This window comes from Canis lupus, chromosome 8, assembly GCF_003254725.2.
Source record: "Canis lupus dingo isolate Sandy chromosome 8, ASM325472v2, whole genome shotgun sequence".
Classification (NCBI taxonomy): domain Eukaryota; kingdom Metazoa; phylum Chordata; class Mammalia; order Carnivora; family Canidae; genus Canis; species Canis lupus.
This window is the reverse complement of record NC_064250.1, coordinates 69,800,998-69,828,043: the sequence shown is the minus strand read 5'-3', so window position 1 is coordinate 69,828,043 and position 27,046 is coordinate 69,800,998. Positions and strand designations below refer to the sequence as shown.

At 57.2% G+C, this 27,046-nt stretch overlaps 2 long non-coding RNA genes across 2 annotated transcripts; both read left to right on the top strand.

Annotated features, from left to right (window-relative positions):
* Positions 1 to 3,912: 3,912 nt before the first annotated feature.
* Positions 3,913 to 6,142, top strand: LOC118355533 (uncharacterized). The gene is made up of 4 exons (XR_007412571.1): positions 3,913 to 3,990; positions 4,162 to 4,215; positions 4,923 to 5,049; positions 5,956 to 6,142. It is a non-coding gene; the product is annotated as an uncharacterized LOC118355533 (long non-coding RNA).
* A 3,001-nt stretch (positions 6,143 to 9,143) lies between these two features.
* On the top strand, positions 9,144 to 26,578 carry LOC118355548 (uncharacterized). The gene is made up of 4 exons (XR_004818240.2): positions 9,144 to 9,488; positions 9,727 to 9,797; positions 10,966 to 11,143; positions 24,920 to 26,578. It is a non-coding gene; the product is annotated as an uncharacterized LOC118355548 (long non-coding RNA).
* Positions 26,579 to 27,046: the final 468 nt, after the last annotated feature.

The window sequence follows — 27,046 nt, the reverse complement described above, 5'->3', positions numbered from 1 at the left end:
GTGAGATGAGAGGGAGTCTGAGGGACGCCCCCAAAGGACGTTTGCAACGCTCCAGCCTGCATGACCCCCCACCACACCCCCGGGCCCTGTCCTGTGCCCTGACTGCGAGCTGGGGCTGCCTGCAGAGTGGGGCCCGAGGGAGGAGCCCCCAGGGCCTGGAGGAAGAGCAGGGGCAGCCCGAGAGACGCCGGGAGGAGGGAGCCCCCCTAGGTGTGGGGGAGGCCCGGGCCTGCCAGGTGGAGCTGCGGGTCTGGCGGGGTGACTGGCGAGGACACGGGCCTTCGCAGCTCGGAGCCTCGGCTGCACACAGGAGAGGGGCCTGGGCAGAAAGCTGCCCGCCCTGCCTGGCGCCTGGTGAGATGGCCTTTGGGCTGGGCCTCCCAGGCTGAGAAGGGAGGCAGAGCTGCCAGGGGCGGCCCGAGGGGGGGGACCCGCGGGGGACACCGGGCGGCCCGTCCCCTGTGAACCCGCCCGAGCCGCGCTCTGCCTCCTGAGTGTGTGCACCCCATGCCCCCTCCTCGGAGCCAGGCCGTGATGTAGGGGTGGTGGTGCCCATTCTCCTGTTGGGGAGACCGAGGCCCCAGAGGTGACGTGGCTTGTCCAGACGGGGCGGTGTTCTATGGCCCATGGCGGATTGGGCCTCAGCCCCGGTGGCTCTGGAGACCCGGCTCCCTCTTGCCTGGGCTAGCAGCTCCATCCGGGCTGTGGGCGTGTGCCCCCGCCCCCCTCCCTGCCCAGCCGCGGGCTCGCCCCCAGCCCGTCCCCCTCCAGCCCCAGCAGCAGCGGGAGGGCCACCCTGGGGTCCCCCTCTGCTACCTGCTGGAGCCGCACGCGGGGAGGGGCCGTGTTTTCTCGCTTTGTTCTCTGACTCCTGCCTCCCCGGGTGCCACAGGCCCGGCCTCGGCTCCCAGGGCCTGAATCACTTTGCCCGAGGGGGCGGCTCGGCCCAGAAGTTCCGGAGACTTGAGGCCTACCCTGTCCACCCCAGAAGCAGACCTGAGCATTGTCTCCTGGCCCTTGGGACGGGACACCAGCGTTCCGGTGTATTCCCCGGCGGCGGCCACCCTCCAAGGGCTCCTTCCCCGCCCTGCTGACCTCCCCACCCCTCCTGGTGTCCTGGGATCCCCGCCCACCGGAACCACGTGCGCTCCTTCCCCGGCCAGGGTCCATCTGGGGATTCCTCAGTAAGCAGAGGGTGGGGGGTAAATTTAGAAAGGTAGCCAGGGCCGGGTCAGGAGGCCTTGGGGGACACATGAAGCAGCTCGAGGGTTTCCTAGAGAAGTCAGGAGTCATGGAAAGGTTTGGATTTTAAAAGACCCCTCTGCCTGTCTAGGGGGGCCGGGACAGGGGGTCGAGGGAGCCCAGTGCTGAGCCGGGAGGGATGGGCGGGAGGAGGGCAGAGAGGCGGGGTGCAGGGCTGGCGGGAGGCTGGGGCGGCGGAGACAGGGTCCAGGTTCCTGCCCGGTGCTTGGGTGCTTGGTGGGGGGAGCCAGCGGCCCTCTCAGGCTCCCCTGCAGCAGGGGCGGCCACTCCGAGGACCCGGGTCCGGCCAGTGAGATGCGAGGGGGACGTTTACTGGAAGCTTCTGGGAAAGGGTTTGTCCTCCCTGGTAAGGGAAGGTGTGTGAAGAGGACCGCCCTCCCTGGGCCTTCTCTTGCTTCTTGCCTTTGAACACCGTTCGAGGGGCTGGAGCTGGGGCAGTCATTTTCCAACAGTGGGGTCAGTGTGACATGAGATCATCAGGGGCTGGCCTCGGGCCGTGGAGCCACAGCCTGCAGACCCCTCGCTATGCCAGAAAAACGAACCCCTCTGTGGTTAAGTCACCGTTCGCCGCGCCTTCTGTTATTTGCAGCCAAAGGCATTCCTAAGTCGTAGAGGATCTCATGGCAAGACTGGGGCTGGTTACGATTTTCCAGCACCTAACCAGCACCTAACCAGCAGAGCCCGCTGGGACGGGAGGAGGCAGGGAGTGTGGCGGTGTTGGAAATGCTGGCTCCGAGGCCCCGAGGGTCCTCCGGGTGGATGTGGCAGCTGGACACGCGAGCGCAGAGCCCGGGAGAGCGGCCCCTGGGGCCAGCTGCGGGTGGTGGCTCAGGCCGTGGGGCTGGGTGGCATTGCTCAGGGAGGGTGGGGAGGGGGAGGCCGGCAGGTGCAGATGGAGCCCTCGTGGGGCAGGTGGAAAAGGAAGAGGGTGGCCCACAGTGACGGGGAAGCACAGTGACAATGACAGTAACAAATCCACCGTTTATTGAGCAGCTACTGAGCATGATGGACCAGGATTTCCGCGGTCTCGTTTACTCAGGCCTCACACCACCTGCCGAGCTAGGTACTATTACTGTGCCTGTTTTACAGGTGAAAGCACCGGGGCTCTGAGAAAGGGCCACAGGGACTCAGAACATGAAGAGAAGCCCCAGGGGGCACCAGGAGGGCATCAGGGGGGAGGTGGTGCCGCTGCGGTGGGCACCCGGACCCGGCCGGAGTTCGCAGATCTACGGGCTGCGTGGGAAGCGAGGCACGCGGGCTCCAAGAACAGCGTGAACAAGGGGAAGGGTGGGATCCGACTGACTTCAGGATGCGCGGCATCGGGGGGAGCGTGGGAAATCAGGTGAAGGGACGTGCCAGGGCCTCGGATGCCAACCTGCGGAGTTTGGTGTTAATTGAAAGAGCCTGGAGGGAGGGCAGCGTGACCCGGGCCAGCTCGTCCTGGGGACAGTGAGCACTGAGGACGCGGCTGCCCAGGAGGGGCTGGTGCAGCCACACCCCCTTCCCAGATGTCTCTCCAGGCAGGCGAGGCAAGACCACAGTCGGAGCCCTTGGCCTGTGGCCACTGAAAACAACGTGTCCTCATTGTCATTGAGAAACTGCAGTTGGGTCTTTGGTCTGAGCCATTTCAGGACAGCGGGCTGCCGGCGGCCCCGGGCGGGGTGGCCAGGGACCCCCCGCCGCACCGGCCCAGGCCAAGCCCCCATGGCCAAGGGCCCGAGCTGGTTCTGGGGGAGGCTCACGGGCCGGCTGGGGGGGTTGGGGGAGTCTGGACAGTGGGCCTGTTCCAGGGAGCCCTGCTTGTTTAGTTGGCTGGGAGAGGGTGGGAGTGGGGCTTCCGGGGGTGGCCTCAGGCTAAGGGGGGCTGGGGGGGGAGGAGCCCTGGGTAGGGACAGGCCAACTCTGATCTGTGGCCAATGCCAGGACTGGAGAAGGACCCCTTCTTCCACGGCCGGTGGAGCAGAGAGGCCTCCATCCAGGGAGGAGGAGGGCCTGGGTCAGGAAGTGAGGGGCGGGCGGGCGGTCAGCAGGTTCACGTCCCCCCCCGCCCCCCCCAGCCTACAGGCTGAGATCTCGGGCAAGTCCTCTCCCAGCCATGCTTCATCTGTAAAATGGGCGCGATGAACCCCGTCCCGTGGGCATGTTGTAAGAATTAGACCAGAGATTCCTACAAAGTCCTAGGCCTGTGGATTTCGCAAACAATTAAAATTTCAAAAATCAACTTTAGTTCCTGTCATAGGGTGCCAACTTTAGATCTGCCAAGTACGAACATTGAAAACAAAAACAAAACACCAGCTACTGTCTACTGTTACCATCACTCCACAAAAGAAGCGATATTTGGATACAGAAAGGGTTGGAGGCGAAGAGAGGGTGGCCCCGTCAGTAAAAGGGGGCGGCTGAGTCCAAAGCCTCCTCCGTGCTTTGTCCCTTCACCTCTCGGACCGGGTGTGCACAGCCCCAGCGTGGGCCCGGGGCTCCGTGGGTGCTCTCCCAGGGGGCCTGGTGCCCGTCCCCATCTCCTCGCTGGGTGCTTCCAGCTCCGAGCTGGAGAACTTACCACCTTTAGAGGGTGAGCTCTAATCGAAAGGGCTCCTCCCCCTGTGTGATGAGTCCCAGCTGCCGTCCCAGACTTGCCCCAACCAATCCACTCAGCAAACCGGGTGCTACTTGGAGGAAGATTCGGTCCACGCAGGGTGCCTATTGATGCTTTCGTGCGCTGGGGCCATGGTGAGCCTCCATGGGTGGGGGGCTGAGGCTCAGAGAGGCGCAGGCCCTTGCTCGGGACCACTGAAGCTGTGTGAGGCATAGCCGGGGTCCCCACATATCTGCCAGGCAGGGGTCCCAAGCGGATGACGGAAACTCAAGGCTTAGAGGTTTTTTGTTTTTTGTTTTTTCCAGCAGAATCAAAGCTGCAGATGGAGATGGGACATTGATCCTCTGCTTCATTCCAAGGTCGTGGGCTCCAGGGTGTCCTGGTGGAAGGGACTCCAATATCCCGGCGTGGAGCTGCAGGGAGGGAGGGGGACACCAGCCAGGCCGAGTCCGAGCCCCTCCGCCTCCGTCCCCCAGCTCTGTGACCGCCTGCCCCACCTGTACCCACCCGGGGCTTGGCAGACAGCAGGCGCTCGGTGTGGGCTTGCTTTGGGAGGGGTGGGTAGCAGCCCTCCGCCTTGCCTGACGCACCGCCCGGCCTGCCCACCACGACTCCGACCTCTCCCCGACAAGAAGGTCTCTGGGGCGCCCCTGTTCCCACACCAGAGCAGTGGGAGCAGGAAGCTGGGGTCCCCTGGGAGCAGCGTCTCTGGAAGGCCTCATTAGTGGCGGGAATGTTTATGCAGCACGCTCCTCCGAAAGTGGCCAGGAGCTGCCCAACTCACCCCCGGCCCCTGGGCAGTGACTTTACACCTCCATGACTCAGGGAGGGGCGGAGATCCAGCTACTGGGGACACTGGGGCTGGACCAAGACCTGGGGGGTACCAGGAGACCCACCTTGGGGGCTGGTGCTGTCTTGTACAATAGGCTAGGGTGACATTTCTGGGTCAGAGGAATGACCAGGCTTTGGGCTGGAGGGCGGGCAGGGGGCCTGGGACCTTGGCTCCCAGGGGGCCTGGCTGGGGACCCCCCAACCATTCATCTGCACGCCTGCCCCAAATCTGCAGGCATTTCTCCGGGCCCTAGAGGACATCCTGGCCCTGACCAGACCCTGGGTGTGTTTGCTGAGAGGTCTGCTGCTTGAGGGCATTGGGCACAGATGTGGAAACTGAGGCTTTCTGGATTCCTCCACAGGTAATTGAGTGCCTCACCCCGTCCTGGGTGCTGAGGTCCCACAGATGCATCTGCCACAGCCCCAGCCCTCAGGGCTCCTGCTCTCAGTGGGAGAGACAGACCCAGACACACCTCGCCCCTGAACTGTTGTTGGGTGGATGGGCGGCCTGCCTTGGCTCCTTGCGGGGGTGGGGGGGCTGGGGTGCTGGCCGCCCAGGGGAGAGGCTCCCACACAGCGCCGTGGGGAAGGAAGGGGGGGCAGCTCAGGGAAAGGCGTAGACGGGGGTCCACTCAGGCCTCCCTCCCCGCGAGGGCTCTGGGGGTCCGGGGGCTGAGAACTCCCTGCCAGGGGCAGAGAGGACCCTGCTCGTCACCTGGCTGGGATGGGGAGTGCCAGCCCTGAGCGCTCCCAGGCATCCCTTCGCTTGCTTGCGGGGTGAGTCCCGCATTCCCCCAGAAAGGAGTCAGGGCAGGCTCACTGCTTACCAACCAACCTCCTGGCTCAGCAGCTCGGCAGGACACGGGTCTCTCCTTGCTCATGTCAGCAGCCATGCAGGTGTGCGGGGCACGGTGCTGTGCTCCATGGGGTCACTGGGACACTGGGACAGGAGGGGAGCAGAGTCACCTGTGGAAGGGGAGAGAGGACGCTGAACTGTGATCGAGGCCCACGGGGGGTGAGGAGCTGGCCCTGAGTCTGCAGGGCGGCTTCCTCCTCTTACACCGACCAGGACCAGTCGTGGGGTGCGGGCGGGCTGCCCCTCCAGAAGGGGGTGTGACCCAGGGCAGGCTCTCTCGGCGCCCATGTTCCCTCGGCTAAGGGCTGAAGGCGTCCACGGGAGACATCCTGTCCCGCAGGGGCACCCGGGCAGTGCGTGGCGGCCTCTCCCGCAGGCGGCTCCTGTGCTGCTCAAATCTGCCTCCTTGCAGGGACGCCTGGGCAGCCTAGCGGCCAAGCATCTGCCTTCAGCTCAGGTCATGGTCCCGGGGTCCCGGGATCGAGTCCTGCATCGGGCTCCGCATGGGCAGCCTGCCTCTCCCTCTGCCCGTGTCTCTGCCTCTCTCTCTGTGTCTCTCATGAATAATAATAATAAAAAAATCTGCCTCTTCACAGAAGTCCTGGGAGCCACTTGTTCAGGATCCAGGAGCCTGTGTCCCTAACAGAGACTCGGAAGAGGCAGGGCAGCGGGGAGCCTGTAGCCCCGCCGCCGACGCTGGTCTTCAGGCCGCACCGCGCATTCATCCTCGCCCTCCCTGCTCTGTTCTAGATCCCCTGAGCCCGGGCTAGCGCCCTGCCCTATTGGGGGCTTGCCTGTGGGCTCCCCTGACTGTCAGCCCTGGAGCGTCTGGGGCCCAGGTCGTCGCGTCCCTTCCAGGCTGCCCTTGCCATGTCGCCGTCCAAACCGGGCAAAGGTGCTCCAAGAGGCGCCGGCTCATCTTCCCGGCTGGTCCTTTGGCACAAGAAGCCCAAGTGTGGCATCGGCGTGGCTTAGAGTTCAGTGGAGCTCGTACCGTGTCCCCAGGGGCAGCTCTAACAGAGCCCTGAGCCGCATGGACAGGAAACACAGATGCCCCAAATGTGTCCGGGGAGTGACAGTAAACGTGGCGGCTCCTGCTCCCTCCTCTTCGTTCTCGGACCCACATGTTCTATCCAGTGGGGACACAGAATGATGCAAAGGTCACTGAGTGAGAGCGTGTGCTGCGTCCCGGGAGGCTCTGCGGCGGCCGGGCCATGCCATCCCTCTAGCAGGTGGCAGCCTCCGAGTGCCCTCATCTGCAGCATGAGCACATGCCACCGTCCTCGCCCCCCTCCAGCTCCGCCTTTCCCATTACGCAGGTCCTTGGTCTGACGTGACATTACACGGGGTCCCATGTCAGCGGACTGAGTCCTGTGAGCTCTCCGATGCTCACGGAGGCCCTGTGGCAAGAAAAGGCAACCCCCACCCATAATATTTCTCAGTTCCTGTCAAAATTCATCATCGCCTCCTCCGGGAGGGAAGAGGTCCAGGGTAGTTGGCTTGCTTCTCGGAGACTGATGGGTTTCTCCTAGGGATGCCTCCGCCCTGGGGACGCACCATTGATCCTTCTTGCTGGCAGGTTGGACATCCAGCGATGGCGTCGGCTGGGCCAGAGGTGGAAGTGGACCGACGTCATCTTCTAGGGCATGTGCAGCCTGTAATATGACGGAGACTTGTGGCCAGAAGGTGACAGAGAAGAGAGAGGGGTTGGAGCCCTGGTGCAGGACCAGCTGTATGTTACTCACTGCAAGTCACTATGAACTATTTCGGATCGTCTTTTCTTACAGGGGTGAGAAGAGGGATGGGTCTCTACCAAGTACCCGAGGCCGCGTTCATCTAGCAAGGACCATATTGGGCGCGGGGCTCGCAGCTGGGCCAACGACTTGGCTGAGCTGGTACCCATCCATGCCACCATCCGAGACCCATCACCAGACAGTCCTGGGGTCAGGTGGGCAAACTGGTTGGAGATGCATCGGGGACCACCACTCCCACATCCTTTTGGCCCTTCATGGTACATCTGTGCCATCGTCTCGTGTGCGATATTGTTTTTGGTTTATTTTTTTGGCCCAGTGGGGGTTGTACCAACTACCAAATAGGTCTATTTGAGTTCTTCATTGAAGAACCCGGGAAATAACCACTGGGGAGCCTGGAGAGGCCCACAGACCCAGGGAACCACACTTGGGTCGGGACCCCAATTACTACCTGCCCCCCACCACCCACATTCCCCCACTGGAGTCATCCAGTCTTCAGAGCGTCAACTCGCACCCTGTGTCCAGCAGCCTTCCACGTGACTGGGTGTTCTTTTCCCATGTAAGGATACTCTGTTGTTGCCCTTTCACTCCTCTGGGGAAGGACGGGTGTCATGACATGTACACTCACGGTGGCCCAAGGTCCTTCTTCCTGGAGACTGGCTCACCTTCTGTCAATGGATTCCGGCCTGGAAACTGGCTTCAGAATGGCAACCGAGCAAGGAATCATGGCTTTTTGTTGGGGCTCTGCCTTCAGCATCCTGATCACTCATTCTTGATTTAATTGTACAGATTGAACTCTACCCTGATAGGCTGCCCAGCTGGGACCCCGTGATCCATTAGCCAGATTGACCATTTCCAGAGCCCACTGGCTGCCCCTCAGACTCCAATGCTCATTACAGTAATTGTCTCCAGCTTCCGATGGTTACCCCCTGCCACCTCATCTCTGTTGTTCTAGGGCCCTAAGACCCTCATTGCCATCAGTGAGCCTGCTTCTGAGGCATCACCTCCCACCATCAGCCCTGGCTTGTGGGGGACAGGCACCACCACGGAGCTTCTCAACTATGCTTCCATGGAACACAGTCATCTGGTGGATGCTCTAGCCTTCCCTGTTCTATCCATCGTAGCACATCCACCCCTCTGAACCTTCACTCAGTCCTTCCACCATCCACCACAGCAACTCCACCTCCCTTAGCAGAGGCCAGCCCTCCCCCATGCTGCTGAGCGCCATTGGTTCCATGTGTTGGCATCATCCCCCACGCTCCTTGCCAGGATGTGACATGCTGCATCCTGCAAACATGCTCCGAAAGAGATAAGTTCTCCCTTATCCAACTTGGCATTTCCCCCGTTGGTCTAGCACCTTCAGACCGTCCCGTTCTCTTTCTCTCATGACCCTGGATGAGTTATGTTGTGACATAGCCTGAGTCATTAGCCTGGTGGCCAGAAGGGGAGGTGGGGTGAATTTTGGGGGAGTGCCAGCTGTCCTGTAATGACATTTTTAAGGAAGTGGGAGCATTTGTCCTTTGTAGGAACAAACAGACCACTTTTGCCAGCTTGGAGAGCTTAGGGGACTCTTGAGCTAGGGGCTCAAGGCTTCGGGTGCATCAACTCAGAAGCCATTACACCATTTGTCGAGATCTTAGTATTTTCCAATCACAGCCTTGAGTTTGTCAGAGCAGACCCGCCTGTGTTGGGAGCTTAACCTTTGGAGCCTGACTGCTCATATCACTAAGTCTTGGGAGTTACAGCCTGCCAGGGGCGGGGGGGCAGGGGGGGCTTGTGGTTTCCCCATATATGATGTCAGGTTTCCCCAAAGCATCAGCCACCTGCTTCCACTCCCCCTGCAGCAGCTCCCCATTCCCCTCCAGAGCCTGAGAACCACCCCCCGACTCCTCCACCCCCACACATGTCCGCCCACTGGCAGACCAGCCCAGTCCACCTGGTGATCCTCTGGACAATTGCAGTTCTCCGGCCTTTACCTCCTGGCACCAGTTCCTGGCAGCAGTAGCTCCTCAAAGACAGCCAGCCAGTGGGTGAGCCCTCTCCCAGCTCCCATTTTCTTGTGAGAACTGAGGCTGTTCCCTAGGACCCAGACTTCAAAGTGGAGGAAGGTGTGTGGGGGTGCTCTGGGTCAGTCACAGGGGATGGGCAGAAAGAGCTGCTGTCCCAGGGCGACCCTTGGAGGAGACTCGAGGAGGTAGGTCTAAGGCTGGGATGGCCGTTCAGAGTTGTCTCGTGTTGGGGTGAATGGCTTGGTCCTGTATAGCCGCTTGGTGACCACTTGCTGAATATGGGCCACCCTGGGGTGAGGAAGCCCTATTTGACTGAACGGCAACAGCTGGCACTTGGGACATGTCCAGAGGCTGGAGAGGATGTTTTTTTTCCCTCAGGGAAGCTGGGGGGCACCTGACGGTACCTTCTTTTACTCTTCCCAGGGCCTGGGGCCTCCCACTGGACTGTCTCCATCCAGCCAGCTGGTGAGGGGCAGGAAGAGGAGACAGATTGGGTGAGCACTGGGGGCCAGGCTAGAAGGGTGGGTTCTCACATTGTGTTGGGCACAACTCGGCACAGTGCTGAGATCTGGCTTACCGAGGGGGAAGGGAGATGGTTTGACAAGCACTTAGCTGGTCCCTGCCACCCCGCTCTGAGAAATGCAGGGCATACCAACTGAGCTCACCCACATGAGGCTGAACTGCTCTGGGGTGAGCTAGAGCTGAGCTCACGGGACTCAGGTCTCCCAGGATGCCCTGCCAGCCTTCCAGGTGCTTCCCAAGAGTCCACCCCATGTGTGCCTGCCCTGCTTGAGGACTTAGGATCCAAAGGGACATGAGGCACATCCCTGCCCTTGATGGGCATCTAGTCTGGTGGGGAGGTTGCTTCCTGACCAGAGGATTATCACAGCTGGGGCCCGGCCAGGCCTCCGGTGGAACCGTCGAAAGGAGCAACAGACTTCCCAGAAGAGGGGTGGGCAGGGAGGCACACCGGAATGTACATTCTCGCTGCTCCTGAGCACATGTTCTGCAGGTAGAAGGCAAGGAAGGGCACTCCAGGCAGAGGGAACAGCATATGCAAAGGCTCAGAAGTGGAGAAATCATGGCAAGTTTGGAGGACTGTGAGGCTGGGGAAGGGGCTTGGGGGAAGGGCTGGGAACATACTGCTGTGGATCCAGAAGGGACGGTCCCGGTCCTCCACCGCCCACCCATCCCCATGGCGTGCGTCCCTTCATGCTGCCCGACGCCTGGCAGCCGTAAGAGTGGACTTTCCAAGACATAAACCCAGGCTGGGTCAACGCTGGCTGAAAGCCCTCCATGGCTCACGGCTGCTCTCCAAATACAGCCCATACTCCTTCATGTGACACAGAGGCGCCCTCTGGACTGGCCCCTGAGTCCACCCAACGTACCTCTCCGCCGGGCGCCCACCTGCCTTTGTCCTCACCATTGCACAGGCTGTGTCCTAGCTTTGCTCACAGGCTGCTTCTGCTTCCAGCTGGGATCTTTACGCCTCTGCTCCCACCCCTTGGGATGTCCCTCCCGAGTTGTTTTCTAGTTAACTCCCGATTGATCCTCAGAAGCTGCCTCCTCCAGGAAGCCTTCCCTGACCCCTTCCCTCCTTCAAAGCTGCACCCTGTGCACAGCCCCGAGTTATCCTGCGTGACCACTGCTGTCTCCCGTCAGGACTGTCTCCTGCTCTGGGTGGAGGCTCCTCCAGCAGGACGAGGGGCTGGGCTGGATTCCTCTCGGGGGCCCCAGCCTCCGGCCTGCAGCACAGGGCTATGCAGTCTGCAGCCTGAATGAGAGGGAAGCAAGGAGATGACGCCCTGAAGCTCTGAAAAGACATTTTCCCAAGCAGCTGGTAAGGCCCCACCCGCTCCGGGGGATTTTCCAATCTGCTCCTGAAAGGCCCAGCTCGGAGCATATTGGGATCATTCCGGGACACGGCGAGGCCCACTTCCCCGGCCCTGGCCGTGAGCAGAGCACATCTGAAGGGCCTTCCTCCCACTTTTCCCTTTAGTGCTCCGCAACAGGGTGGAGGGAGATGAGGAGAGACGGCCTCCCGGAGCCCTCCCCTCCTTGGCAGCCTCAGGGCACCGGGGTACAAGGCCTTGCCCCAGAATGCTCAGCATCCTCGTGTGGTGTAGAAATGAGTCCTGGCTTGTGTTGCTCAGAACCCAAGGAGCCACAGTGATGGTGATGGGAGGGGGGGCGATTGCACCTCAGAGGGTGGGCCCTGGGGGAGCCCGAGCTGGCTACAGCACCCTTGTCTATGTGGAACTTCTGGACTCATGTGTTGGGGGTCCCGAGTACTCAGGCTTGGCTGCTGGCAGCTCAGGGGCTCCTTCTGGTCCAGGAGCTGAGGGGAAGGCAAGAGACGGCTGGGGCAGGGAGTGGGCGGGGGCACGGGGTAGAGGGGACTGGGTCAGCTCTGGACGTGGCCAGGGCCAACCCGATGTGCATCTCCGGGGATTTCTAGAGGCCGAGCGGAAACTCTCTGCAAAAGGGGCTTGTTCCTTGCTCTGCTTGGCACCAGCTGAGATCTTCTGGGAGTTGTTTTGCTCTTGGTAATTGGTGAGAGGTTTGCTTCTAAAAGTCTGCCCAGAACCCCAAAGTGGAAGCAGGCAGAGGGCCAGCGTGAGTAGAGAATGTTCTTTTCAAACACATTTTTATAGAAGTATGTTTGGGTCTGCTCTTTGGACCCTGTGAATTTAGAATCTGAAGGAATGGAAACAGGGCTGGGCGGAGGCTCACCTTTGCCCCAGAGGCCTCGAGAGGCCCTAGAGGGCAGGGGATGTCCCCGGCGCCCAAGAGCCAGGCATCCTGGGGCAAATGACCACATGCTAATCGCAGACACTCCTTATCTGCGTGGAGGGCCGGCCCCTCGGGAGCCCTTGGCCTGGGGCTCCGGTGCCACAGGTACCGGAGGCGGACGGGACGGGGCTCCCTGTGCCAAGGGCTCGGCCGGTGCAGGAAGGTCCCTGTTAGACCAGCTCAGCCCCGGCACCTCCCGTGGGTGCCCGGCTTCCCTGGAACCAGTTGTCAACTTGGCAGAGAAGAGAGAGAGGCGAGGCCGACAGGATCCCCTTTTACGTGGTGCCAGGGTATTCCCTGGGGAGAAGAGACCCCAGGAGGATGGTTCCCTGAGACCCGGTCCACCGACGTCGTCACTGCTGGGGGATGGCCCGGAGGCCCTGGCTCTCGGGGCTTCGTTTTCCACGGGCAGGGGCAGAGCATGCTGGTTGTTCTGAAATTTTGTCATGCTCTCTGCCTCGGTTGCCCAACCCCCCCCCCCCCCCCGCGCCTTACAAGTCGAGAATTTAGGAGGCAGCTCCAGAAAGGAAGACTGAGGTTTTATTTGCAGCTCCTGGTAGCTCAGAGACAACCAAACTGAGACACGGTGAAAAATGGGCGGGATGGGGTCTCCGGCCTGCGTGCCCAGCCGTCTAACCACTGGCCCGCCTGGCAGGGCCGGTCCGCGGGGCGAGCATCCTGCCCTGTAGGGTCTCCGAGAGGCCGATGGCAACGGGCGTGGGGGTGGCAGAGACTGGCACACCAGGTCTTCCTCTGCTCGTGGTTGGCTCCTGGGGGGTGATTGTGCTCAGAGCCTGGCTGGAACCTAGTACGGCCCTTGCAGGCCCGGGCGGAGCGAGGCGGGCTGGGCGCCGGGAGGGCGCAGGGGATCCTGGCTCAGCGGCATCTTCCTAAAGCCTCCCGGGGACCATCCTGCCGAGCCCGGCGCCTCTCGGCCCGAGTGCCCACTCTGCTGAGGGTCTGGATGGATTATTTCTCTCCCTCCTCACGCCCACTCTTGAGATAGCCGAGTGTTGTCTCTGGTGTATGGAGGTGGAGCCTGGAGGGCTTACATAACTTGCCTGAGGTCACCCTGCTGGGGAGAGGTGAGGCGGGTTCGCCCTGGGTCACCTGACACCAGGGACGGCCCTGTGGTCCTCCTCCCATCTCCGACCCCGGTGGGTCCCCAGACCATCCCTGAGATGCGCCGAGGGACCTTTCACGTAGCCGTGGATTTGGTGTCATGCGAATGACACCAAAAAAGTTAACCCATCAAACCTGCGATTTCACTGAGAATATTGCCTAGGGAAAAAAAAAAAAAAGCGAGTTTTAAAAAGCGAGACTATGAAAGATTGCATTTAAGAAAAACGTCTGGTAAAAATCAGTCTGGAACAGAGGATGGCAGGAAAACCAGGGACTTGGAATAACACGGAGCGCCGAAGCAGCCTTCTCGTCCTGCACCCCAGGCTCTGCAGGGCTCCCCAGGACCTTCCCCGGGGACCTGCTCCCGCCAGCTGTCCACACCCGCTCTGTCCCAGGGAAAGCCTCTGCAGGGCACGACCCCGCTGCAGCCCCGCTCCCCAGTCCTCTGCAGCCCGACTGCTGCTCCCTCCTTCCCCAGTGGCCCCTGTCTCAAGGGGTCCGGTGGCCGCTCTGTAAGGAGGTGCCCGGCAGGCCTCCTCCGGCATGGCCCGCGCTGGCTGTCCTGACACAGGGGACCCCTCCCTCTCGACTTCTGGAGCCCACCCTCAGGTGGCTTCCCTGCCCTGCTGGCGGCTTTCCCCCAGACTCCTCCGAGGACCCCTCGGCCACCCCCAATGCTGGCGCTCCTCAGGCCCTCCTGTTGGGATCTTCTGACCCCATTCTTTCCTGGCATTCACTACTAACCAACCTCAAGCTGCTAAGTCCCCCGCTTATGCCTCCACCCCACCTTCTGGAATCCTGACCTGCCTGCTGGACGCCTCCCCTTGGACACCTCACAGGCGCCCCAGACTTCGCCCCCTGAGCCGAGACCTGGAGCAGCCCTGCTGAGCTGGTGTCTGTCGCCCCAGCTGCTCGGGGCAAGTGTGGGCCCCCCTGTCTCCTCTCCATGTGTGCCCTCCCTCCTCTGGGATGTGTCCTGGATCTATCTCCCTCCGCCTCTGCCACCATACTGGTCTAAGCACTGTCACCGCCCCGACTTCAGAGGCCAAACTGCCTGCTGCAATCTGCGTGGATACAACAGCCAGCAGGACGTTTGAAAGACACCAGTGGGATCAAATCAGTGCCCTGCTTAGAACCCTCCTCTCTGCTGGCCCCCCACGCCCGGGAGAAGATCCAGGCTCCTCAGCATCTGTAAGACTCCCCCTGGTTGGCCTCCTGATACAGAACCACAGGACTAGCTGGCCCAACGGACCTGCTGCCGGATGCCTAGTTTAGGTGGGTTTCCTCCTCTGTTGCCCGAGGAGCCAGTGGACGTAGTCCAGGCTCCCCCGGCAGCTCCACGGGGTTGGCAGCCCAGGCTCCTTCTGCCTCGTGGCTCTGCTGTCCTCACGGGTCTAAGGTGGCTGCCTGAGTTCCTGCCATCCCAGACGGAGGGGGGAGCACAACCAGGAAGTTGGCTACAGTCGTGCCCAAGGACCAGACTTCCTTATGTGGCCACACCTGGCTGCCAAGGATGCTGGAAACATAGTTTTGGTCTGGGCTGTGCGTGCCTGGCTCCCTCTTTCCTTACTATGGACTAGGAGGAGAGAAGGGTGGGAGGAAGGCAGGAGCTCCTTCCCAGGAGGGGCTGGCGGCCCCTGGCCTGAGTGACGTCTCTGTGCGTCACTTGCCTGTCTCTGAAACGGGGAGACCTTTCTGCAAGGTGGCCGAGAGGAGCCAGGGAGATAGTCAACGGTGGGTGTGCCGCGCATCATCAGGTCCTTTCCCCGTGTGGCCTTTCTCCTCCCTGCCCCGCCTCTGTCACCTCGGATTCGGCCTCCGAGGCTTGTGAATTCTGGGGACGGTGTTTGAACCGGCACCAGACAAAGGTGGCTCTGCGCGTCTCCCCCGCTGCGTCTTCTGTGCCGAGGTTTTGGCACACGGGGGCCTCGGGGGCTTCGGGGGGCCTCGGGAGATGAGGCTGGCAGGGTAGGCACAGTTGGTGCGTGGCAAACCGAACCTGTCAATTCCAGAAGCTTTTGGCACATTGTTGAAGCGACTAGATGACTTTGAGAAGTGTCTGCATGTTTTTTCCCCAAGTGCAGTTATTTTTGCCGCTGTGAAATGTTCTGAAATCTGACAGTTTTGTTTTGAGTCTTAGCCCGATGTGAAGACAGAAAGGAACACTGCCTCCCAGTTCTGTGGCACCCGCTTCTCGGGGTCCCCTGAGGACACCCCGATCCCGGCAGAGGTGGGCAGGGATAAGCCAGGTGACCAAGGTCTCCCAGGGGGGAGCGCACAGTGGGTCAGGCCTGGGAGCCCCCAGACCCTCTCCGGGCAGGAGACCAAGGGCTGATTTGGCCAAAGTGAAAGCGCCTACTGTGTGCCAGGCCCTCACAGCAAGCATATGCTGAGCGCCCACTGTGTTCGTCCCTCGCACGTAGACTGTGCACCTACTGTGTGCCAGGCCCTCACCCACCAAATGTTCACGAGGCACTTACCACGTGGTGCAGAGACATCGGGGGACTCTCGGCACAGGCCTGACAAGGTCCTCTTGCCGTGCGTGGTGGCAGAGACACAGGTCAGGAGGCCGCCAAAAGGACAAAGACCTCAGAGAAGGGACAGATGCCTCCGATGCATCCCTGCTCCCCTAAAGCCTGCGGCCCCGCCAGGACCCCGCTGGGGCACAGCCAGGCGGGGGGTGGGGGGGAAGGTCTGGTTGCATCAGGAGGGGGACCGGATGTCACCCAGCCTCCTGCCGCCCCCATCCCCCGTGTGGATCGTCCTCCCCTTCCCAAGGTCACAGCTCTCCAGGGCTGCGCCAGAGGCCTCGCCTCCTGCCAGCCAAGTAAGTGGGGCCCCTCTAGCTGACCTCAGGCCACCTGTGTTGTCCCTGCCACGGGCGCCACGTGCTCCAGCCCCTCTCCTGTGCCCCCTGCGGGACCCTTCCAGGCACCTTACATTGCGTCTCTCCCTCGTGCGCCTCCTGAGCTCCGTGGGCTGCACCCCGTCTCCTGGCTGGGCCGCGTCACGCCTGCCTTCTGCTCGGGGTCCCGGGACTCTGAGCGTGGGGGTGGGGAGGCCGTCGGCGACATCACTGCCACCTGCGTCACTCTGCCGAACCCCGACAGCCGAGGGGGGCAGCACGGATTGCCACGTCCACGTTTACGGACGACAGCACGGAGCCCCAGATGACTAGTTCCCCGCACAGCGAGCCCGGGGTCTGGGGGGCCAGGCCTTCACCCCGCCGACGTCCGGGGCCGGGCTGCAGCGGCAGCAGCCTCGCGCTGTGACCGTGACGGCTCAGCTCAGCAACGTGTGCCCGGTGGAGACCGATGGGGCGGCCCCTCCCTGAGGGGCACCGAGAACCCCAGGGCTGGGGTCCTGGGTAGGAGGACGAAACCGAACACCGGGCAAGGCACCGGGCAAGGCACCCCCGCGGCCTGCGCTCTGGGCCCCCCGCCCCCCGCAGACCCTGCTGCTCTGCAGCTGCCAGAGATGCTGCCTCCCGTGAGCAGAACCTGGGAGTTCCGAGCCCCGCGGGGTGCAGGTGGCCGCTGCCCGTGTCGGGGTGCAGGCTGCCTCCACGGCTGCTCTGCGGCCTTCCTGTCCCATCTCCCGGGGAGCTCAGGAAGCTCGGGCCTGCCGCCGCTGACCGCAGTGTCGCCAGGGAGACGTGAGAAAAGAGAGTGGGGCGCACGGCCCGTTCCCCAGGAAGCCACGCGTGTGACTTTTGCTCACTCCCTGTTAGCGGGAAGTTGGTCACATGTCACGGTTGCCGTGAGGGAGGCCTAGAGTGTCATCGTAGGTGGCGGCTCGGTGCTGAGCTCAAGGGACTCTGCTCTAAGCGAGAGAAAGGGCTGGTGGCCTGAGGGACCCCTGACTGTCTAGGCCACGGTCCAGCCCTCTGGGCCACACGATTCCCGTGCCACAGAGCACACTCAGTGGCCACAGCCCCGAAGTCCCTCCCAGGATCCGTGGGTGATGCACGCCGAGGCCCACGTGACCCCTCCCGAGCAGGGAGCTCTCAGCTACAGATGGGAAGTACCAGCATGGCCACGGCCCTTTGGGCACCCCTGTGTCTGCTCGCTGGGACACCTTGTCTGCTGTCCCCCACCGTCCCGGCTCCGTCCCCTGGGAGCGCGTACCTGCCCCGCTGTCCTCCCTCAGCCCACACCTGAAGCAGGCATGCCCTCAACTTCCATGTCCACATTCCTGGGGTGCCCAGGGATTGCTTGGAGGGGGTAGTTTTCAAACAACAGCATGCTTTTGAAAGCCAGGGAATTTGGGGACACAGTTCCTTCGAAAACTAGTAAATCTCTGGTCTAGTTACAGCTGGTTAGTCATGTTGCATGTAACCCCCACTTAAAGATCTTGTCCAGACCTGGCTTTTTTTTCTTAAAAACTCGGCCCCTTTTATTTCCAGGCCTCTGTTCTCGGCCCATCTTGCTCATTCAGGAGCAACTGCCTTGCTGTCTGTTGCCTGAACCAACAGCTTGGGCAGGGAGACAGCATCTCATTCAGATCACGGCCCCGGGGCTGGGCCTCCCGTCCTGCTGAGAACTCCTCCTGGGACCAGCCTCTTCTCTTCCACCAAGACTGTGTCTTCAAAGCCGTCTGGGTGGCTTTCCCACATCACTTCCCAAAGGCAGAGAACAGCAGCGCCCCCACACCTACATTCTGAGTTTTTTAAACCAGTCCTAAAGTTCCAGGGGCCATCAGGATGTGGGCTGCCTTCTAAGCGTCAGTGGGAGCACTTTTATGGAAGATTTTATGAAGATTTCTACAGCTTTCGAGTGCACACAATCCGTGTCCTGGATCATGGAGGCCAGCCTGTGGGGCTCTAGCCACGGGGGCAGCACCTGTCCCTCCTGTGCACCCGAATCGGTACTAGTCAGGCTGCTGTCAGGGCTTGCTGCTAGAACAAAGATCCCCCCCACCGCCACCCCCCGAGAATGGCTTAAACACGATGCAAGTTTATTTCTTTCTCACATTACAGTCCAAACACAAGTGGTTCAGGGTCCTATGGAGACAACTGAGTGTCAGAAGCCCGGATGCTGGGGCACCTGTTGCCCTGCTGTCCTCAATGAGAAACTCTGAGCTCAGGGTCTCAGACAGCTGCTGCAGCTCCCTCCATCCCGTCTGCATTCCAGCCAGGGCTGAGCAGAGAAGAGGGAGCAGAGGACATGCTCTGCCCCTTCCTCTGAGGCCCAGGGCTTGGAACATGCACGTATGGATCTGTGCATAGCCCACGGTGAGGCGGGATCTGAGGCTCAGGATGCCCAGTTGCTCACATGCGTGTGTTTGCGTGTGTGCATGCGTGCATGAGAGCTGCTACCTTGCTGGGGTCTGTCTGCCCCTGCGTCCGGTGCTCTTCCCTCAGGCAGCTCCGTGGGAAAAAGGTGGGTCCGGGGGGAGAAGAGAGGTCCTCCCTTCCACCCATGAGCTGCCTGCACTCTGAACTGCTGAACTGCTTGAATGTACTAGTTTCAGAAGGAATTGCTGGCCCGCCCTTGCACACCTGTGGCCGTCTGCCTCGAGGCTGGAGGCCTGCTGTCCGAGCAGCTCTGGGCCGACGGCTCACTGCCACCGACCACAGTCCTGGCAGGTCCCTGAGCACCCCCTTCCTGCCTGGCTGGCTCCCATGCGTCCTGCTTGCACCGTGCTTCAGCCTGCCCCCCTGCGACAGGGGGTTGATGCTTTTGCCAGCTACTTCACGCGTTGCTTTGGGAAATCGAGCAAGTTCTGGAAGGGAGTCGGCTGTGAGCTGGAATGGGGCAGGTGATGTGCATCACGGTCGGCTGAGTAAAGGCCCGAGGAACTTTGCTCACGTGATTGGGCTAAGGATGGTGACATGGGGAGGCAGATTATCCTGGTGGACCCAGTGTGATCTCGAGGGTCCTATAAGGGGGATCAGACTCAGAGAAGGGGGGATTTGATGAGGAAACAGGGGTCGTAATGATGCACTTTGCAGATGCAGAAGGGCTCCATGAGCATGGAAATGCGGGCACCTCTGGAAGCTGGACATGGCAGGGGGGTGGCTGCTCCCCAGAGCCTCCAGAAGGACCGGCCCTGCTGACGCTGTGATTTTAGCCCAGTGAGGCCCCTTAGGAGGCCTGACATCCAGCACCCTATGGTCATGAATGTGCGTTATTTTGAGCCACGAAGTTTGTGGTGCTGTGGGAGCACGGTGCCAGGAGACTCCCGCCCGAGGGCCGAGATGGGGCTGGAGCCACAGCCGGCTGGCTGGAAGGAAACTCGAGTGGAAAGGCCGAGAATCAGGGTGTGGGCTGTTTGCGGGATGGGAAGTAGCCTCTGAGAGCAGCCTGCAGGGCCAGGGAGGGGCCGTGTAGGGCGAGGCTGGCCGGGAAGGCTGGGGTCCTGAGCACCCCGTCCCGGGGTCTGCCCTTGGTTTGGAGGAAGAGCCACCCAACGAGGGCAGTGTGCAGGACACGACCAGGAGCCGGAAGACAACGGGGAGACGTGGCCTCACATATCCCGAGTGCTTGTGGTCACAGTGTTGTGCAAAGTTCTGGAAGCTGGTGCTTGTCAAGATGTACCGTGGGTGCAAGTCCGCGGAACAAATCTTGGGTCTGCGAGCCTAGGGCTCCAGGCAGCAAAGAGAAACCAGAGGCAAAACCATGAAACTTACTGAAAAATGCTTTCAGAGGCGTGCTCCAAGTCCCTGGCCAGTGTCCTCTGGTTTTCTTCTTTTTTGGGGGGTGTGGGGTGGGGTGGGGTGGGTGGGGGTCCAAGGTGCAAAACACTTTGAAAACCGACCTGGGAGCAGTTGCTGGGAATTTTAAATCCTGCATCAGCCAAGATGCACAAGGAAAAAAAAATGTGTGACCATGAAAGAGACACATTCAAAAATCGCGTGTTTTCCGTCTTCAGTGTTCGCAGAAACATGCCCATTAGCGGGGGTGGGAGGCGGCGGCGGAGGGGGGGCGCCCGGAGAAACACAGCAAAGGGCTCTTGGAAGAGGATTTATGTGCTCTTCAAAGACACCACTCTGGAAAGCCATGTGTAGACACGTGCATCCAACTGCCCCATGGATAGTTTCAGAGCCTGCAGGGAAGAGAAAAAACAACCTTCTGAATATTGCCAGAATGGTATCTGAATAAACAGTGTGGACAGCTGCTCCTCCCTGCCGGAGCCAAAGAAATTCTGCTGTTGTCCAGAAAGAAAATGCATTTGACGAGGGACCGCTTTAGCAGGAGCTGAGAAGCCCCGAAGGACAGGCTCCCCTGCCGGGGGCCCCCGGGGGCCTCTGAGCCCCACCTTGAGGACCTCCTTTCGGCTGGCCGTGCTCTTTCTGAGTTTGGGGTTCTTTATTCCCCCTTCTAAGAGAAAGTGCTAATTGTACATGGAAGTGGGAAGCGGTCCCCCTCGGAGCTGCAGTCTGGCTTGTGTCCGAGGTGAGGATGTGAGAGCCCGGAGGGCCTGAGGTCCCCTGTGTGGCAGGTGGCGGGTGGCGGGGGGGCCTGGAACATGACCCCCCCACCCCCGCCGGAGGCCCGCTGAGGGCTGTGCCAAAGCCCTGGGGTCTCGGGCTTGCTGACCAGCCCAGGAGTCAGAGCCCCACGAAGGATGCAGAGTCCGCTTGCTCCCTCTGGAGCGACTGCGAGTTTAAGAGCCGGCTCTCTCCATCGGCAAAATGCCTGGGGATTAATTAATTTAATTGGTTCCTGCTTTGGGCCAAATAGTCAGTGTCAAAAGAGAAAAGTAAAAGATACTTTCCCATTTGGGAAGACAAAAACTGCCCCGGCTAATGCGGAGGGTGGTAATAACAACAAAAAGCCTTTGCTGGAGTTGACTTGAATGGCCTGGGAAGGCAGCTGGACCCTGGCGGGGACCCCCGTCGCATACCAAGCAGAGATGTGGGGCCTTGTGGGAACGGCCCGCTGACCACGCAGAGGACGGGAGCCTGGGGGCCCATTGAGCCTCATTATCGGGGGTTCTGGCCCTGCCCTGAAGGCCCCAACCTCATTTACAGGAAGAAACAGGCCCTGGCCCTGGTGGCACCAGGCGGAGGCCCTGGCCTCCTGTTTGGGGGCATTGATTGTCGTAGGGCTGGGGAGGCTTGCAGGGAGGTGGGCTTACCGGGCACCCGAGGGTGTTGTTAAAATGCACGAGCAGCACTAGGACAAGGAGGGCGGAAGGTCTGGGGGGTGGGGAGCGGCAGTGGGGGAGGGAGGAAGGGCCAGAGCCCAAAGCCAGAGCTTTGGCCAGCTGTGTGACATTGGGCACGTCACTCGGACACCTAGGGCTCAGCTGGGTAAATCGGGCACATTCGCTGCACCCTCAGGACGATGGGCATGGAAGCTCCCTGTCGGGGCAGCTGGGGGCCTGAGTGTGAGGACAGCTCGCAGGCCCCCAGGAGCCGTGACTGGCGCGTGAGTCCCGGCGGAAGCTTGAGGGTTGTCCTCCGCCTGTTTTCTGAATGAAGGAGGATTGACAACACAAAGGTCAGAAACAGTGTTGGGAGGAAGAAAACATAGTTACTCTAGAAATCAAACTGGATCTTTTCTGTTTATATTTTACCAAGTCAAGGTAGAAAATATTTGCCTTTGTTGTTTTACAAGCAGTGGCCTGTGGCCTGTGGCCAGGTGAGACGGGGATGTTGGTCCAGGTTGCTCAGAGGGCAAAGGGTGGAGGAAGCCCCGCCTGGATGCTCGTCGGGCACAACCTCCGTGGAGAGCCAGGAGCCCACGGTGGAGGCTGTTTGTGTGTTTGCTTGTTACTTTTTTTTTTATTGTGGTAGAACATATTAATATTTACTTTTTAAATAATTTTTAAGTAGGAGCACCGGGGTGGCCCAGCAGTTGAGTGTCTGCCTTTGGCTCAGGGCGTGATCCCGGAGTCCCAGGATCAAGTCCCGCATTGGGCTCCCCAGGGAAGCCTTCTTCTCCCTCTGCCCGTGTCTCTGCCTCTCTCTTTGTCTCTTATGAATAAATAAATAAAATCTTAAAAAAATAATTTTTAAGTGTACAGCTCTAAGGCACTAAGCACATTGACATTACTGTGTGAGCCCTCACCCACCATCCGTCTCCAGGACATTTTCATCTCCCCAAACTGAAACTGGGCTCCTATTAAACGCAGACCCACACCCCCAGATTCCACCCCCCCCAGTCCCTGGGGCTCCCCTTCTGTAAGAATTCGACTCCTCGAGCTATCTTGTGCAGGTGCAATCATACAGTGCCTGTGTTTTTGTGACCGGCTTACCTAACTTAGCGAACCTTGTCCTCAAGGTTCATCCACTGGTAGAAGGTGTCAGAATTTCCTTCCTTTTTTAAGACTAAAGAATAGTCCGAGAGGGCTTTGGTTGTATTCCGAGGCCTAATGGCAGTGGGGAATCCAAAAACAGAAAAAGGATGGGTCCCGACCTGGCTGCCAAGAAGGGAGTGGCCATGCCCTCTGCCTGGGGCAAGACGGGGTTCCTGGGGTCGGCCCTGGGGGAGGACCAGGGATGGAGTTACAGTTTCAGGGGCTGAGGTGGGATTCCTCAGGCTAGAACTGGGTGGGGTGGAGGGAGTGGGGCACTCACACTGGAAGGAGAATGTAAGGTGCATCCTTGATCTCAGTGCCCCAAAGGAATCACGTTTGACTATGGTAATAAAGCTCAAAGGAATGCAAAAAAACCTATGATGAGCAAAATGCCAAAATTTTAAATAAAGACAGGCTCCGTCTTGAGTGGTTTTTGTCTTGGGCTCTAATGTGGCTTGTCGTAGCATGGGTCTTGTATTTATTGAAAATTTTATTTTATTTATTTTATTTTATATTTTTAAGATTTTATTTATTCATGAGAGACACAGAGAGAGGCAGAAACATAAGCAGAGGGAGAAGCAGGCTCCATGCAGGGAGCCCAGTGTGGGACTCGATCCCAGGACCCCGGGATCACGCCCTGAGCCAAAAGCCGATGCTCAACCACTGAGCCACCCAGGAGTCCCTAAAATTTTATTATTTTTTTAACCATGGAGTTTTTGCATTACTGTTGTCTTAAGTCATGGGAAAATATACATAACACAAACTTTACCATTTTAACCACTCTTAGGTGTATAATTCAATGGCATTAAGTCCATTTACGTTGCTGTACAACCACCACCCCCATCCATCCCCAGAAATTTTACATTTTGCCAAACAGAAACTCTGTCCCAATTAAACATGAGCTTCCTCATTACCCCCTCCCCAGCCCCTGTTCTACTTTCTGCCTCCATGAATTTGTGTACTCTGGGGACCTCAGACAAGTGGAATCATACAATCTTTCTTCTTTTGTGACTGCCTATTTCACTTAGCACAGTGTTGTCCAGGTTCATCCATGTTATAGCAGGTGTCAGGATGTCCTTCCTTTCTATGAATGGATAATACTCCATACAATGGAGGTACCTCATCTCGTTTATCCATTCATCTGTTGATTGAAGTTTGGGTTTGTTTCCACTTTTGGCTACTGTGAATAGTGCTGCTGTGAGGTTGGTTTCTTCCCCCCCGCCCCCCGCAATTATTTTGGGTGTCTACATAGAAGTGGAACTCCTGGATGATATGGTAGTTCTATGTTTAGCATTTTGAGGAACCACCAGACTGTTTTCCACAGCGGCTGCACCATTTTGCATTTCTACCAGCAGTGCACGAGGGTTCCAGTTCCTCTATATCTTTGCCAACATTTGCTATTTTCCATTTTTAAGTGTCTTTTTTTTAAATTCTCCCAATCCCAGTGGGTGTGGAGTTGGTATTTTACTGTGATTTTGCTTTGCCCATCTCTCTGAGAACTAATGATGCTGAGCATCTTTTCACACGATGGTTGGCCATTTCTGTAACTTCTTTGGAGCACTGTCTATTCAAGGCCTTTGCCCGTTCTTGAATTGGGCTGCTCATTGTTCTGCATTACTTTTGACTTTAAAAATATCACACTAGATGTGGCTTGTCTTTATCACAGAGTTTTCGAGCCCTACTTCAATTTTGCACCTGAGCTGAGTACCTCCGTTGCTCACTCTGGTTCCAGCCCTGTGTCTTCTGGGGAAGAAATTCCTCGGATCGGCTCCTTGGAAGAGAGGGGAACAGCAGGCAAGGAAGAGGGTCTGGGGGCCTGGCAGGAAAGGGTGGAGAGGGCTGAGGAAGGTCTGACCCCTGGTGTCCTCATAGCTGTGATGTAGCAGCTCCTCTCCTCTAATCTTTAGTAGAGCCTATACTCAGACATGGGCCTTCCACATGTGGTTTCTTATGGAAAAGAAAGACAAAGGGCTGAGTTCCACATTTGGGCCAATGCCTAGGAGAGGTAAAAGAACAGCTGAAAATGTGGTACACAGAAGTGACCAGGAGAAGTCAAGTGCTCAGCAATGCTAGCTTCTCAGGAGGGTACTTGGGTGTGTGCCAACAGATCTAGATCTTATAGGGAGGGAGACCCCAGAGGCAATGCAGTTTTATCCTCCTACTTGCTTGGGCTTTTCCATGCCTGTGTGGCCATGGTGTGTCCACAGCACCCAGGGAAGATGGGTCTGCTTGAGACATCTGTCCCCCAAGCTCAAACTGTACCTCTTTTCCAAAGAACTCATGTTTCTTCCTGAATCCAGGGGAGTGTGTGGTGTTTCCATCACCAGAGCTGTACCCAGAGGCAGTGGCAATGCTGTTCTAACTCTCCAAGTAACTGAGAGAACCTCAGAGATTCTCACCAGGCTCCACCCTATACCGCAGCACCATTAACACTGAGCTTTAATCATCTGTTCAGGCTCCTGGACAGCATTCTAAGAAGTGTGGTCACGAATAATGCATTGATTGGCCCATATACTCAAAGATGGAAGAGCTCTTCCTGGGAAGCCCAGCTGAAACATCACATCCAAATTTGATAACTGTAATTCTACAAATGCAACAAGTGTAACAAGTCCCAACTAGGATAAATACAAAGGAAACCACACCAAGACACATGACAGTGAATTTTCTGAAACTAGAATTAGAGAGAAAATCCCAAAAGCAGCCCGAGAAGAATGAGACATATAGAGAGAATGATACAAAAATGATAGCAGTATTCTTTGTGGAAACAATGTAAGCCAGTAGTCACTATTTAAAATAGTGAAAGAAACTGTTAATCTCGAATTCTATACTCTGCAAAAATATCTTTCAAAAATGAAGGCAAAATAAAGAATTTTTAAGACACCAGCATACTGTACTACAAGAAATGTTAAAGAAAGTTCTTTTTTTTTTAAAAAAAAGATTTTATTTATTTATGTGTGAGAGAGAGAGTAAGTGACAAGATGTGCATGAGTGGGGAGAGGGGCAGAGAGAGATGGAAAAGCAGATTCCCTGCTGAGCAGGGAGCCTGCCATGGGGCCCTATCCCGGGATCTTGAGATCATGACCTGAGCCTAAGGCAGGTGTTTGACCTACTGAGCCACCCAGGTGCCCCAGAAAGTTCTTCAAGTAGAAAGAAAATGATACTGGATTAAAAATTGGATTTACAAAAAGTAGCGAAGAATATTGGAACTGGTGAATATGTAAAAAAAAGTAAATGTAAAAATGTTCTTTTTAAACAAAAGCCCACTTTAAGTGTGATTTTTTGTAATGATATTTGTGGCATTCCGGTGGGTTCATAAATGTTATTTAAAGATTAAAACTTGATTAAATATACTTAAATTATAGATGTCACATATACTCATTTCATCCAAATACAAATAGAAACAATAATAATAATAAACCATTCTAACTTGTTTGATACATATCCTTCTACACATTTTGTAGATTAAACATAAGTATATAAAATTTATATGAACTATAAATTGCTACTGTATGTGAAATGTTCACATTACTCTGCCATATACATTGAAAAAACTTATTAAAATATTTTTTCTCAATTTCTAATTTCCTTAAGAGACAGGTGACTACTTAAAACAAAATATCAACAAGACATTGTGGCTCCTATTGCATATTAAAAAGTATAATCTATGACAACTATAGCACAATGTACAGGAGAAGTGAAACGAAGAATGCTGTTGTAGGATACTTGAGTCACACATGACATGGTATAACATTTGAAACCAGACTGTGAGATGTTAAATATGCATATTTTATTTTATTTTTTTAAATATGCATATTTTAAATCCCAGAGCAACTCCTAAAAATTAGAACAAAGAGATATAGCTTATTAGGTATTAGTGGGGGAAATGGAATTAAAAAACCACAATACTTAAAAAAACCCCAAAAATAACAACAAAAAAACCCCCACAATAATTCCAAAGAAGGAAGAAAAAATGGAAAAAGGAACAAAGAACACGTGGGACAAATAGCAAACAGAAATATGCTAGAATTAAACAGCATCAGTGATGCTGATAATTGTATTAAATGTAAAGGTCTAAATACTCCAATAAAAGGCAGAGATTGTAACACAGGATAAAAAAGAAAGGCCCAACTATATGTTGCCTACAAGAAACCCATTTTAAATACACAAAAGTCAATTGTGTATATATATAGTATACATACAAATATAAATATGTACATATAGTATACAGATGAATATATATGTATATATATGTATATATGTGTGTATATATATACTAGAAAAGAACAGTTGGTAATCAAAATAAAAACGTACTTTACTACAAGAGACTCATATAATCAAAAGACAAAAGGAAGGGGGCATATTGAAAAGCCATTGGAGTCAAGCTAAAAGAGCTTCCAATGGCCGAAGCTGGAACAATTTGAGCAAGAGAATAAACAATGGTAATGTCAAAGTATAATCCAAAGAATAAGTAAATATGTTAGTCCACACTGATATATATTAATAAAGTAATAAATGGGAGAAAGGAAACAACACCGCCTTACAGAATTCTACTTAATAAATATCAAAGGATTTAGGGAAACAG